We start from the raw sequence: 6,211 nt of genomic DNA on the forward strand, positions 1-6,211 counted from the left end.
TTATTCTAATAAGAAGTCAAAATAACCAGTTTGATTCATTGAGATAATATTCTTATATATAATATTTTGTGCAATATCAGGAATTTTCAAATGTAATTTTGCTTTATAATTTAATATCCTGAACAAAAAGCTATTATATTTTATTTAAAATTAAAGTAACTAGTAAAATCCTATAAAATTAAACACAAGCAAATATCAGAAATGCCCAGTGATGTATAAATAATTTGATGGCATAGTCTTAAAGACAAACTCAGGCAATATAAAAATAGCTCACTGAATTTTGACTCTGCTGATAACTTCATGGGCTTCAGCTACATTATTTTCCTGTGGGAAAGGTCTATTCATTTTCATAGCTTCTGTTGCATATTCTTAACTCTCTCTTTGTCAGACATTCTCCCCTGCCCCTCTATCGTTGGGGACGGAGCCAATTTAGATAGGCTTGGCACAGGTACTCTCCCATCAAGCTACCTTCCTGATTCCCAACTAGACACTTTCTCTAACCTTCAGACTACTGTGTCCAGTTGACTCTTGTACATATATCAGTTTTGAAGTCCCAGCAGAAGGCAAACAAACAGATTGGATTATAGAGCCAAAATGAAATGCTTCACTTCTCTGTGTCCTCAGCCTTTTTGAGTCCCCTCTCTGTACCCAACTCTATTCTTATATCAGCCTGATCTCTGCTGTTCTGTCCTTCAGCAAGTGGCATTGACATTCTTTATACCACACAGACACATGGTTAGGTATAGACATGACATTTCCATGTTCCCCTTTGCCACAGGCAACAATTCAACTTCATAACCACCCTTTAAATTAGGTTACCTTTCTTTGTTCTAATAGTAAATATCTTGGTTGGAGCCACCTTCCCCCACCAACCAGACTATAGCCATAGTAAAAGCCACTGTGCTTCCAACAGTGTTTCATTCGTTCATTATGGTTACTGTGGTGGTTTGAATATGCTTGGCCCATGGAAAGTGACACTATTAGGAGGTGTGGCCTTGTTGGAGAAAGCATCTCATTGTGCAGGCAGGCTTTGAGGGATCCTGGTGCTCAAGCTCCACCCATGCAGAAGAGACCCTCCTCCTGGCCATCTATGGAAGACAGACTCTTTCTGGAGGTCTGTAGATCATGATGTTGAACTCTCAGTTCTCCCAGTACCATATTTGCTTGGACTCTGCCATGCTTCTCATCATTCATGAGAATACACTGAACCTCTAAAACTGTAAGCCAGTCAGCCCAGTAAAATGTTTACTCTTTGTAAGAGATGCCTTGGCATGGTGTCTCTCACTGCAATGAAACCGTAACTAAGACAGTCAGGATGATTGAGGTGAATGTAAGAGTACTATTCCTGGGATTGAAGTACTTAATAAGTTCCTTTTGTCTTGAGGATGAGTTACAAGTTCCTTGACAAAGTTTACCCACCCAACTTCATGGTTTTTTATTCTCTCTTTCTTAAAAAATAACAATCACTGAGTGGTGGTTGGCACACACTTTTAATCCCAGCACTCAGGAGGAAGAAGCAGGTGGATCTCTGTGAGTTTGAGGCCAAAATCACCGAGTAGAGCCTTCTGTACAGAGCTAGCTCCAGGTCTTAAAAAACAAAAACCAAACCAAACCATACCATACCATACCAAACCAAACGAACAAAGACCCAAACCCAAACCAAGGCAACAGTAGGTCATTGTCAGAGTGCTTGCCTCATAAGCAGGGGTCCCACCTGCAACCCCCTAAAACAAAACAAANCCCAACCCAAACCAAACTGAAACAACGGGTGTGTCCTCTTGGGTACACCAACTGTTTTCCAGGGCAGGCTCCCTACTCAGGGGTAGTTGGCCAAACCTACTTTTTAATGTTTTTGATTTTTGTTTCTCCCCTACATCTCTTGTCTAGGAAAATAATGACGCATAGGTTTCTTTTCACATCTCCTCTCATCTATGACCTTGTCCTGGAGCTGAGAGAAGCCAAATTACTCCTTTAATACCCCCTTGAGGAATTTAAACCCCTTTCTGGTTAAAATGTGCTCCCAGCTTTTTTTTTTCTCTTTCTTACAGTGCATTAAAAACTAAACACAACGAAGAACTCTATTTCTTACTTTATTAATTCTAAAGGGCCTATCTTCTATACTTACATTTTATGTCAGACAAGTATTTATCAAATATCCACTGACATAGCAAAAGATAGAAAAATTAAAAATAAAAATAATATACCTTGATTTACTACTTTTCAAAGCAACAATTTTTGGGGTAGGGGGAATCTCAGTGGCTAAGAGTGTATACTGCTCTTCCAGAGGATCTGAGTTCAAATCCCAGTACCGATATCACACAACTACTTATAACTTCAGCTTCTGAGACTCCGATGCCCTTTTCTGGACTTTTGGGTACCAGCACCAGACTACTATGAGGGAATTCCATTGCTCCTCTACAATAGAGGTAAGGAAGATTATGTCTGAAGTGTAGGAGATCCTGTAGAGTATGTCTTGACGTTCCTATGTCCTTTGACTAACATCAATGGGAAACTATAACAACCAGATCTAGGCAGTTGGGTGCCTACCCCTTGCTGTCATAATGGTCAAGTTCATGAAACCCAGGAAAATGGTGCTGATTCTGGCGGGACGCTACTCGGGACTCAAAGCCATCATCATGAAGAACATTGACGATGGCACCTCAGACCACCCTTACAACCATACCCTGGTGGCTGGAATTGACCGCTATCCCCCCAAAATGACAGCTGCCATGGGCAAGAAGAAAGTCGCCAAGCGATCCAAGATCAAGTTCTTTGTGAAAGTATATAACTATAACCACCTCATGCCCACAAGGTACTCTGTGGATATCCCCTTGGACAAGACTGTTGTCAACAAGGATGTGTTCAGGGACTTGGCTTTGAAACACACAGGGCCAGGTGGGAGGCCAAGATCAAGTTTGTGGAGCTACACAAGACAAGGAAGAACAAATGGTTTTTCCAGAAGCTTTGCTTTTAGATATATTTTTGTTTTTGTCATTAAAAATTAAAAAAAAAACATAAAACAAAAAACAAACAAAAAACCAACCAGCTCCAGGCAGGATGATAATGGGTCAAGACCTTCAAGACTGAAGATATGAATCATTCCTCCAGGACCTGCCAAGGTACTTGGCAAGGGTATAAGAAATGCAGAATGAGCAGCAGAAGTTGAGAATACCAGCTAAGGTCATGTGACCAGTTGCAGAAACAAGGATTATAATTGACATTAGTGTTTCTGTCATGTCTTGTTAAGAATGTGTTTGTGCATATATAGATAGACACATATTGAGCAGATATTTGTTGTATTTGTGCAGATATAGACACATATTGAGCAGACATTTGTTGTGTTTGTACAGATATAGATGGACACATATTGAGCAGATATTTGTTGTGTTTGTGCAGATATAGATAGACACATATTGAGCAGATATTCATTTGTTTGTGCACATATAAATAGACACATATTGAGTAGATATTTGTTGTTTGTGCATATATAGATAGACACATATTGAGCAGACATTTGTTGTGTTTTCTGTCCCCATCTTCATTACGTAATGTAACACCAGTGAGATAATATCAGTGGTTATCATATTTAAGTGGTGAGACACTGAAAGAATGCATCGTGCAAGGGACATTGCCACCTATTCCAAAATATATAATGCATTCATACTTGTCCATGGGATAGTTATATTATGCTAGGCATAATTAGGACCTGTTTATTTTTATACTTGGAAATTAAGAGTGACATAAACAGATATGGTAGTGTGTTAAGTTGACAAGGGGTGGACTTGTGATGGCTGATCTTGGCTATCAACTTGATCTTGGCACACTTGTGAGAACTTTTTCTTGATTCAATCACTCAAGGTAGGAAGATCTACTGTAAATCTAGAATTATACTTTTAGTGTCAGCCGACGTAAAAAGGCACAGGAGAAGAAACTTTTGCTTTTTGCCTGCTTGCCCTAACTCTCGTTGGTAACTTCATGTAGCCTACTGATGAGGCGTTCCTTTGCTGGTATTAGAATATTGTTCATCAGGGTTCCAACCTAGACCAAAGACCAGCAGAGACACTTGTTAGTATTTACTAACCAGTTCTTTTGAAGTTTGGGCTAGGGAGTGATGGCTCCCCATGTGGTGGCAGGGGGATGTGAAGCTGCCGAGTTTCTAAACCCCAGTCACAAAACCAAGAGTTGTGTTTTATAAAAATGAAGCAAGAAGGGATATGTTTTGTGGATGTGGAGTTAGGTGTGGGGGAAGGGAGTGCCTCAGAGGGCCCAGGCTGAGGCATCCCTCTCCCCTCGCCCCCTCCCCCGCAAGGGACCAGCCACAGAAGGTATAGTATAGAATAGAGTTTATTCAGGACATGGAGAGGGGAGTTGAGGGAGTAGAGACAGAGAAATACATAGAGAGAGTAGAAGAGTAGAGGCCAGCCATGAGAGAGTGGGGGGAGGGGAATGGGGACAGAGAGTGATCAGAGGAGAGGACAGAGTGAAAGCAAGAAGGCAAGAGAGAGAGGAGGGGCCAAGCAGCCCCTTTTATAGTGAGTCAGGTACACCTGGTTGTTGCCAGGTAACTGTGGGGTGGAGCCTAGACGTGCTGAAAAACTACCAGATTCTTGGTTTTTCTATCGGCAGACAGCCATTGTTGGGCTACCTAGACCACAGCCTGTAAGCCGGTCTAATACATCCCCCTTTAACATAGATTCATTTTTTATCAGTTCTGTTCCTCTAGGGACCTCTCTCTCTCTCTCTCTCTCTCACACACACACACACACACACACACACATACACACTATCTGAAAAAAAAATCAAAATGCAAAGATTCTGTAGGTAGGTTTTTAACATACAAATTACTAGGCCTCACATACAACATATGTTAAAAGTTAGGTGGGATTGAAATACCAGGGAGTTATAAAATGTATCTGAATCTTGTTTTCCATGAGACCTCCATGGACTTTTAACTTAAAAAGACTATGAATGATGAGGGGGTGGAGCCTGTCTGTAATCTAGCACTTGGGAGGTGAAGTCAGAGGGATTAGGAGTTCAAGGTCATCCCTGACTATATACTGAGTTAGAGGCCAGTATGGGAAACCCTGTCTCAGAAACACATAAAATGAACAAATAAATAAAAAATAAAAAGACTGAACACTATCTGAAAAATAAGACAAACAGTAATGGACTAAGACTAGGATTTCCCAATGATTTTATTGAGGTAACGTTTCCCAATTTTATACACACATATATGCATATACATATTCTTAGGAAAGCTAAACATTGTTCTAAGGCACTTGGAATTGTGCACAGCAGAGTATCCTACTATATTATACTACGAGATTGAGTATAATTTTCCATTTTTAAATAACACAAACACCAATATGGAATAAAAAAGATAATACATGGTCTTTCAGGTTACAATCGTGGAATACATATGCTTCGGTGTGGATACTTGCAGGGGTCACACCCACATACTATAATATAGTAATGAGTTAGGAACAAAAAGAGGGAGAAACTGTCGTGATATCTGGGTATAGTTCCAGTTATTAATACCCACAGACAGCACACCTGTGTAAAGATTAGATCACACACTGGGTCCCAGTGATCCCAGTTTACAGGAATCTTTATCACTTTAACCAAAGTTCAAAAGAACAAAAGAACACAGACAGTCCGTTATGGAAAATACATTGTTACTTAGGGGAGAGAAGAGAGAGGAGAGAGGGGAGAGAGAGAGAGAGGGGAGAGAGAGAGAGAGAAGAGAGAGAGAGAGAGAGAGAGAGAGAGAGAGAGAGAGAGAGAGAGAGAGAGAGAGAGAGAGAGAGAGAGAGAGAGAGAGAGAGAAACTAGTTTGAATTTTCAGCAGGTATTTATTTGGTAAAATGTGTGTGGGATGGCTTTGAATACATGGGTGGGCACATGTCTAAGCCACAGAAGAAATACTAAAGAATTAGTGCCTATAGTTTAAGGGATGAAAGTGGTTTAACCCTCAGTTCTTCATAATTCTTTCCTAACGCTAGTCATCACTACGGTGGCAAATTCTCATGGTGGATGCTTTCTAAGCAATGTAATGATACACTCAAAAATCACATCAAGAGCATCCATTAAGGGAAAAGCCCCTGATGCTGGCAAGTGCACAAATATTATTGGCATTTTAATAAACCACAAAATTGACCTGAGGGTGGAGCAGCGTTCTGCCACATTTACGTCTTTCAATGTATTCTCTTTA

The 6,211-nt window shown here is 40.4% G+C and overlaps 1 pseudogene; it reads left to right on the forward strand.

Moving 5' to 3' along the window:
- Positions 1-2,561: 2,561 nt before the first annotated feature.
- LOC110303881 lies at positions 2,562-2,974 on the forward strand (annotated as a pseudogene).
- Positions 2,975-6,211: the final 3,237 nt, after the last annotated feature.

The sequence above is a fragment of the Mus caroli genome, chromosome 10 (assembly GCF_900094665.2).
Source record: "Mus caroli chromosome 10, CAROLI_EIJ_v1.1, whole genome shotgun sequence".
NCBI lineage: Eukaryota > Metazoa > Chordata > Mammalia > Rodentia > Muridae > Mus > Mus caroli.